Raw genomic sequence first — 9,216 nt, forward strand, 5'->3', positions numbered from 1 at the left:
TGATAAAGTTGTAGGGAGCACGGAATATGTGCAATAACACAAGTTACTGATATGTGACAAGGTGCTTAAGGAGTGTGTGGTGAAAATGAGGACCTATGCACCTTGGCAGAAAATTCATTCATTCATTGCCAGACGCCATGTATCCCAAACGGGGTGGCCAAGGGCTTAGAGTTAATTGTTTTACAGGGAGGGGCACTAATCCTCCACCAACCCCACTTGACACGTAGGGAGAACGTTATGCCAACAGCATCTGGTGTTCCCAGGCGGTCACCCATCCAAGTACTAACCAGTCCCAACGTTGCTTAACTTCGCTGATCGGACGGGAAGCGGTGCACTCAACGTGGTATATGAAAATAAAAGAAAACAAGCTGTATGGGATGCCATCTATAGCAAGATGAGTAGAGTAGTGGTGGCTGAACAGGGAGCTGTTGATGGGAGTATTAATGAACAGTACAGAGCACTCAAGATCAATCTCCTGAGAGCTACTGATTGTGTGTGTGGATGGACAAGGGCACTCCTCCCTAAGACATAAAGTAACATGATTGTGGGATGAGGGTGTAGAAGCTGCAGTTAAAGAGAAAAGAAGGATTTTCCGGGAATGAAAAAAAAGGGTGGTAACAAAGAGGAAAACTTGGCTGCCAAGTGTAGGGCTAGAATAGAGATTTACAGGGCAAAGTCTGAGCCTCACAGACTTTTACTTGGTAACCTAAATAGTATGGAGAGGAAGAATATGATGTTTAAGGTGGCAAATCATATGAAAAAGAAGAATAAGGATGTCAAATGTGAGCAGTGTGTGAAGAATATGAAGGAAAGGTAGTGGTGAACAGTGAGGATATTAAAGACGCCTGGAGAGAGAACTACAACCGGTTGTTGAATGAGAACTTTGACTGGGACATGGAAGGTTTGGAACCAGCAGTTCCAGTATTTGGTCGTTGGACTTTGATTGACACTGTTACTGTGAGCAGGGCAATAGGCACGATGCAGATGGGGGAGGGCAGAAGGTGTGTCTGGGTTGACTGCTGAGATGTTGAAAGTCTGAGGAGATATAGGACTGCGGTTAGTCACTGGCTTGATAAATACGATTATTTATGACTGTGCTGTCCCAGATGATTGGCTGAAGAGTATAACTGTAAATGTGTGCAAGAGGAAGGGTGATGACCTGGAAAGAGGAAATTATACAGTATAGGCATAAAGCTTTTGGACCAAATAATGAAGGTAATGGTGAGAGTTCTAGAAGGTAAGATTACAGAAAGAGTGAATATTGATGACATGCAGTTTGGGCTTATGCCCAGGCAAAGGGACCACTGATGCCATATTCACTGTTCGACAGCTTCAGGAAAAAATATATAGAAAAGAAAGGGGAACAGCGCTTTGTTTTTGTTGATTTGAAGAAGGCATTTGACAGACTCCCTAGAGAGGTGGTGAAGTGGTCAATGAGAAGCTTGGGATCTAGGAGTGGCTGGTTAAGGTAGTTATGGCTATGTATGTGGGTGCTCGCACCCAGGTAGGAGTGAATGGAGATTTGAGTGACGAGTTTTCCGTGAATGTTGGCGTGCATCAGGGGCCAGTCTTGAGCCCTTTGTTGTTTATTATGATACTTGAAGCCCTCTCACGTGACTTCAGAAATGGACTTCCGTGAGAGACGTTAAATGCTGATGATTTAATGTTGATTGCAGAGGATGAGAGGGGAGTGAAGGAAAGATTTAGGAAGTGGAGAGATGGTATGGGGCAGAAAGGCTTAAGAGTAAATGCAGATAAAGAGGTACTGTCAAAGGAGAAAGAAGGAGAGTGGCCATGTGCAATTTGAAACAAGGGCATGGAGAGTAATTCCACCATGTGTAGTGTCTGTGGTAAGTGGGTGCATAAGAGATGTAGTGGTGTTGGAGGTAGACTGTGAGATAATGCTGATTTCATGTGTGTGGTGTGTTTGTGGAGACTGTCAGGCGTGAAAGGATTGAACTTGCTGGTGTCTCTTGAGTGTGAGGAAGAGTTTTGTTATTTGGGAGACATGTTATGTGTTGAAGGTGGTGCTGGTGCTAGCTCTGTGGCAAGAGTGAGGAGTGGTTGGAAGACGTTCAGGGAGCTGTTGCCTCTCCTGACACTGAGAAGGCTCTTTCTCCGTGCTAAGGGATCTTTGTATGCAGCATGTGTTAGGAGTGTAATGCTATATGGTAGTGAGACCTGGGCAGTACCAGAAAAGAATATTCACAGGCTAAAATGTACAAAAATGACAATGATTAGGTGGATGTGCAGTACGTCCCTGAGTGCAAGGCCTCGGGGGGCTAGGTTTACGATGGAAGAATTGAGTGGTAGGATGGGACTGGAGTGTATTTGGTGTTGTGATGAGGAGAGGTAGACTGAGGTATTTTGGGCATGTGGAGAGGATGGTGGATGACAGTTCGGTGCAGAAAAAGAGAAGTGTTAATGTTAAGGGTAAGGCTAGGTAGACCAAAAAAGACCTGGGATGGGGGAGGTGGTGGCTCAATCGGTAGAGAGGTGGCTTGTAGTCCTAACAGACCCGGGTTCAAATCCCACTAGGGCAGGGAACAGTTTAAGGATTTGAATTTCATAAAAAATCAGACTTTACTGATCTACCAGAAGACCCGCCGACATGTCGTAAAAATACCCCCGCTAATACCAGTACATAAGTCCTGTATGAGACAGCCCTAGCATGTATTCAGTATGGACGGTGGGTGTTAGCGCCGTAGTGGTGACATGTAGAGGTGTGCGGTACGTAGGAGGGCTGCTGGGCCTTGAAGGCAGGCTGTGAAGCCTATGCCCAAAGTCGGACACATAAAAAAAAAAAAAAATCAAGCGTGACTCAGGGATAAAGGACTGAATAGGGAGGCTGCTAGAGATTGAGCAGCATGAAAAGCAGCCATTACGTGACAAAGGCTGATGCATGCAAGCATGTTGGAGCCTTCAAAAACGAAACCAAACGAAACGGTACATATCTATCTATCTATCTATCTTTCTATACATATATATATATATATATATATATATATATATATATATATATATATATATATCATTATCCGGACCTCCTTTTCCACCCTAGCAACTCTAGACAGCCAACGTCTGTCCAGTACAATGGGCCATGCTTCCATTCACTCATCATTCAAGCCCTCAAAATTCTGGCTCCATCAGATAGGCCAAAAAGAATATCACCATCTTCTGTAGCTTCACATACATTGTCTGATAAAAGGGTGTTAATCTCTGGTTATGCACTTCTACGCACAAAATTCATCTATTTAGCTTGGTCTCTTTTCAGCCCCATAGCTTCACCAAGTTCCATACCTCTCTTCCTCACACACATATCCACCATATCCCTCCACCTTCTTGGCCCACCTCGCCTCCTCCCTTCTTCACATTTTCTCAGATATACTGTTTTCACCACACTCTGTTGCCATCCATTCTCTCCACATGACCAAACCATCTCAATACACTCTCTTCGATTCTAGTGCCCACAAACTTCCTCACTCCGCATCTTTCACGCATCATATTATTCCGTATCCTATCCCCTCTCTGTACTCCACATACATTCCTCAGCAGTCCCAAGTCCACTGCTCTTACTCTTGACTTTTCATTTTCATCCCACACCATAGTCTCACATCCATATGTTAAAGTTGGCAATAACACTGCCTCATGTAAGCCTCGTGCAGTTGCAACACTCATGCCTGTGCTTCTGTTCAAGGCCTTCATAGCACCAGCTACTTTCCTTCCTTGTGTCACTCTACTTTCCACTTCCTTTGCACATTTTCTTCTCTTTTCTATCACTGTACCCAGGTATCTGAACTCTCTCATCAATTCCAGTTTCTCTCCATTCACTGTAACATCACACTGGGAGTCACCTTCTCTCTCAATAACCATCACTTTACTCTTCTATCTAGCTATTGCCAGACGCCTCAATCCCGTTTGGGGTGGCCACAAACAAATCGCCTCCAAGTCGCCCTGTCCCCCGCCATTTCACTGCCCTGCTCCCAACTCACACCCCTCTCTCTCATATACCTCTCCACCCCATCCCTCCATCTCATCCTCGGCCTCCCCCTCGCTCTTCCCCCCTCCACCTCACTCACATACACTCTCTTCGTCAGTCTTTCACCCTCCATTTTCTCCACATGGCCAAACCACCTCAGTGTGTTCCTCATAACGCTTCCTATCACATCCACATCCACACCACAACGCTCCTTTATATCCTCATTCGTCAGCCTGTCTCTCCATGTGACTCTACAGGCTCCTCTTAAATAACTCATTTCCACTGCTCTCACTCTTGACTTGTGTCCTTCCAACAACGTCCAAGCTTCACGTCCATACGTTAGAGTTGGTATCACAATACTGTCATGTAGTAACTTTTTCACTTCCATGCTCACTTCCCTGTTTCTTATCACTGCATTTTTTTTCTAATGCAAGGAAGAAGGAACTAAAGGCTAGGAGCCTGCATAACAGTTCCTTCCAAGAAAAAAACAAAAACAACACAAAAGAGAGCCAAATTCAAGATCCATTCATTTCGAGATGCCTGGACACACTGCGTTTGAAAGACTGGAGGTCATAGGAAGTAGGAAATACAGACAGAGGGAGACAGTTCCAGAGTTGATCTGTTGCATAAATGAAGGACTGGGAGTAATGATTAAGTCTTGAATTAGACAGCTGGACAGAAAAGAGACGAGAGTTTGTTGCTAGATAGGTGCTACGTGCTCTTTACCTTTTAAATTAGCTGCCCTGATTAACTCTTTCACACGCGGTAAGTTTTAAAAAGTTTGTGTTCAATGACACATTGGCTTTTCTCCCCCCCCCCACTGCATGCTCCAAAAAAGTGTATTTTCGGCTTATTGTCGCCACCAAAACATATTTATTTTGCCACAAAACCTGCATAGTCCTATTTGTTGATATTTGTTCTACACGGTAAGCAAGAAAAAAACACACAGTATACGTACGTTAGGGTTGTGTGAATAAACATTTGGGAACATTCATCTCATTTCCCATCATCATAACTCGAATGTTTACCAATCAATCTCTACATGTTATATCATCAATGGAAAGAGAATTTTATTAGCTTTCAAATGAGGCATTGGCACTTTGATACGAGGTATGGTTTTCGAGTAATAAGCAAGAAAGTAAAACCTATTTCCGACAGACAACAGAGTTTTTATTCGGGGAGCTCTAGCAAGAAACTTTTCTTGGCAGAGTTATAGTTTTATTTTAGCAACTTATGCAGAAAATCATGGGCTTTCATTGAGATGAGAACGGTTCTCGTACGTCTCATAGTTTTCGAGAAAAATGCAAAAAACTACGGTGTACCCATGCTGTGTCATGACTGTAGGGCAGTTTCTGCCTCCCTCTAAGCTACTGCACGTATTTCACCAATTCCTTGTACACTAGATATGCACACCATATTCACATGGTTTACTGTCACTATTTTTATAGTTGAATACGCATATTTGGTGCAGGGTAGAGGCAGTGTAGTTGATTAGAAACAGTAGCACAATCTTCGTTGGGCCAATGGCTGATAACGACCGGGAATGCTTCACAAACACCAAATTTCCCATTGTAAACACCAAATCTAATCACAACAGTGCCCAAGAACTATACATAAGCACTATTGGTATATTGAAATATGTTGCACGGCCAGGATGAGGGTAAGAGTGGAAATTTAAAGGGAAAAAAGCACACAGTACTTTCCACACTCACAGCTCATTTGATACTGAAAAACCTGTCTGCTCTCTCGCTGGTATTTGGACCCACAGTTGCCAAATCATTACTTTTGACAAGCGCTGGCCAAGCTATGACATCTCCAAAAATGACGCTGATCGGCCGAAAACTTACTTCCTCGCTAATGGTTTTTTGTTTTTAAGACGCAAAAGGTGTCAATGAGTATAGTCGCAGCCAGACCCAAAAGACGACTAATGTGTCAACGAGTACGAAGGGATTAAAAGCAGAGGAAAACCTGGAGAGCATTAATGACTACTTCATGCAGTTTTATAACCCAGAGATTATGTTCTCTATAATAATTCTTATTATTAATAAACTAAATGTTACTGCGTTTAACCCTTGTGGATAACTATAATGTAAATACGTGTAAATACTAGGAATTTTCCATTGACCTAATTGCGCTTGCGTGGTATGATGATGTGTATCCTCATGAGAAAATGGAGAATGGTTTAATACTTACATGGATAAAGAGAATATTTGGATTTAGTTTAATTAAAACTAAGACTAATTTTAAGTTACATTCACCTTGTATATTTCATGAAGTAATTTAACAGTATTCAACAATGTAATTAAGTAATAGTTGGCTTCTCTACAATCCTGTGAGGAAGAAGAGACGTCATGTTTGCTCAATCTATTATCAGAGCCCGTTCAAGTTGCATGCTGTATAATACACACATAAGGACACTTGGATGCCCCAGGCAACCGACCGAAACATCAGGCCCGTTGTCATCTGTTGTTCCAACTCTTTCTAGCTAAGTAACGTTTATGATTTGGTCAAATCTGGGGGGCACTGGCTAAGAGATAAGGAGAATAATTACTTGTGACTTAGAATATTAATTGCACCTTAATCTCCTAAGGTCATTTTTAGACTAACATTCATCAGATAAAGAAGTGTAGAAAAATTTCTTATATATTTTGGTGCTCCGAGTGAGGATAACAGATCTGTGCTGAGGCACCGAACGATTTTAAGGTTGGGTTTGTCGGGCACAGCCTACTTCCACATTCTGTACAAGTTGAGGATGTGGAAATACATGTATACAGAGCTCCTGGTGGAAGAGCAAGTTCCTTTTCTGATGATGAGCGGCTAAATGCCGTATTGGACTGGGAGCATGACTGCACTACCCGTTTCCTGGAAGGAAAGGACATTTTGAAGATGTGGAAGTTAATGAAACTGTTGAAAACATTCTAACCATGGTAGGAGTAGACTGTAGCACCAGTCGAGCAGGGCAGTACTCACGAGGTGGATGGAAAGCTGATGACAGGGAGTGCTGGAGCTCCCGTTTCATCAGCCCTCAAGACTAGTTCCTGACCATCCCCCTTTGCTGAACTTTTTCAGTGTCTCAGTTACACAGAGAGTAGGCCAGCATGCTCTCCAGTACAAATTTCTCTATCTACACCAAACTACATGCACAGTACACACTACACTTCCTTTTCCAAAATTAAAAAAATTATGGCGTCTCTTCACCAAGCCTCGGAATCCCCGGGGGGGGGGGGACCATAAAAGCCCCCACCATCTGCCCCTCTCCTGGTGATGACTCGAGGTGCCTGGAACCGCTGTCTGACTCGCTTCTTCTTCATTTCTGCAACATTCGCGGCCTTTCCTCTAGCTTTCGCTCTGTTGAGCACCACCTCTCCTCCTCTAAACCTCACCTTCTTTTTCTAACGGAGACTCAGCTGTTTGAGGTAACCGACAGCAAACCCTTTTCTGTATCCTCCTACTTTCTCTATACTCACTTCAAAGCCAAAGGTGGCTGTTGTGTATATATACGCAACGACTTATCTTGCTCTCGTGTTCCTGAACTCGATTCTTCTGAATTCTCTACACTCTGGCTTCGGTTTTCCTGTCATTCTCTGACTAAATATATCTGTGCTGTTTACTTATCCCCTAATTCTACGGACTATCAAAAATTCTTCGACTATCTTACTTCTATGATGGAACACATTCTATCCACTCTTCTTTCTCTGAAATCTCCATTCTAGGAGATTTCAATGTTCACCACCACCTTTGGCTCTCCTCTCCTTTCACGGATCCACCTGGTGAACAAGCCTACATCTTTTCTATCCTTAATGACCTAGAGCAGCTTGTACAGCACCCTACCCATATCCTTGACCACCTTGGAGAGAGCTCCAACATACTTGACCTCTTCCTCACAACTAATCCTTCTGCTTACTTTGTTAATCTTTTCTCTGCGTTGGGCTCCTCTGATCACAACCTTATTACCTTAACCTGTCCTATCACTCCGGTACGGCCTGTGGACCCTCCAGGGAAACGTCGTCTGTGTCATTTTGGAGCCGCGGACTGAGAGGCCCTTAAGCAGTACTTCTTTGATTTTCCCTGGAATGATTATTGTTTCCATGGCCGGGAGCCATCTGAGTGTGCCTTGCGCATTACGGAGGTTATTCTCTCGGGCATGGAAGCATACATTCCTTTCTCATATCCTTTGACTAACGCAAGAAAGCCTTGGTTTAATCACGCTTGTTCTAATGCTGTCTGCAACAAGGAGAGGGCCTACAAAAGGTACCGGAGCCAACCCACCCCTGAATCACATCATCTTTACATTTCTGCCCGGAATCATGCTAAGTCTGTTCTTCGCTCTGCTAAAAATAATTTCATCCGTACTAAATGCTCTTAACTCTCCAACTCGAATTCTTCCCGCTCCTTCTGGCACCTTGCCAAAAATTTTTCTAACAACTTTACCTCATCATCCTTCCCTCCTCTTTTCTACTCTGATGGTTCTGTAGCTATTTCTTCTACTGATAAAGCAGATCTCTTCGCACAGACTTTCTCCTCCAATTCCACCTTAGACGATTCCGGTGCTGTTCCTCCATCACTTCCCCCCTCTGACTTCCTCATGGCTGATATTAAAATTTCTTCAGTTGATGTATTTTCTGCCATCACTGGCCTCAGTACTAACAAGGCATATGGGCCTGATGGGGTCCCTCCTGTTGTTCTCAAGAACTGTGCTTCTGTGCTTACACCCTGCCTAGGCAAACCCTTTCGCCTTTGTCTGTCAACTTGTACCTTTCCTTCTTGCTGGAAGTTTGCTCTCATTCAGCCAGTCCTAAAGAAGGGTGACCATTCCCAACCCTCCAACTATCGTCCAATTGCTTTAACGTCCTGTATTTCAAAAGTTTTCGAGTCAATTCTCAATAGAAAAATTTTAAGGCATCTTTCCTATCACAACCTTCTTTCCGATCGTTAGTACGGGTTCCGTCAGGGACGCTCCACTGGCGATCTTCTCACCTACCTTTCAGACTCCTGGTCATCCTCCTTTCGGGACTTTGGCGAAAGCTTTGCCATTGCACTTGACATCTCAAAGGCTTTCGATCGAATCTGGCATAAATCTTTAATTTCCAAACTGCCCTCCTACGTTTTCTATCCTTCTATCTGTGCCTCCATCGCTAGCTTCCTTTCTGGTCGTTCTATAGCCGCTGTTGTAGACGGCCATCGTTCTTCTAGATCTATCAACAGTGGTGTTCCTCAGGGCTCTGTCCTATCACCAA

General features: G+C 43.7%; 1 pseudogene; it reads right to left on the minus strand.

Annotated features, from left to right (window-relative positions):
• Positions 1-238: 238 nt before the first annotated feature.
• On the minus strand, positions 239-359 carry LOC145396939 (5S ribosomal RNA; annotated as a pseudogene).
• Between the last annotated feature and the right edge of the window lie 8,857 nt (positions 360-9,216).

This window comes from Coenobita brevimanus, chromosome 39 (genome assembly GCF_032717465.1).
Source record: "Coenobita brevimanus isolate Jiangsu-jjx chromosome 39, ASM3271746v2, whole genome shotgun sequence".
Classification (NCBI taxonomy): Eukaryota; Metazoa; Arthropoda; class Malacostraca; order Decapoda; family Coenobitidae; genus Coenobita; species Coenobita brevimanus.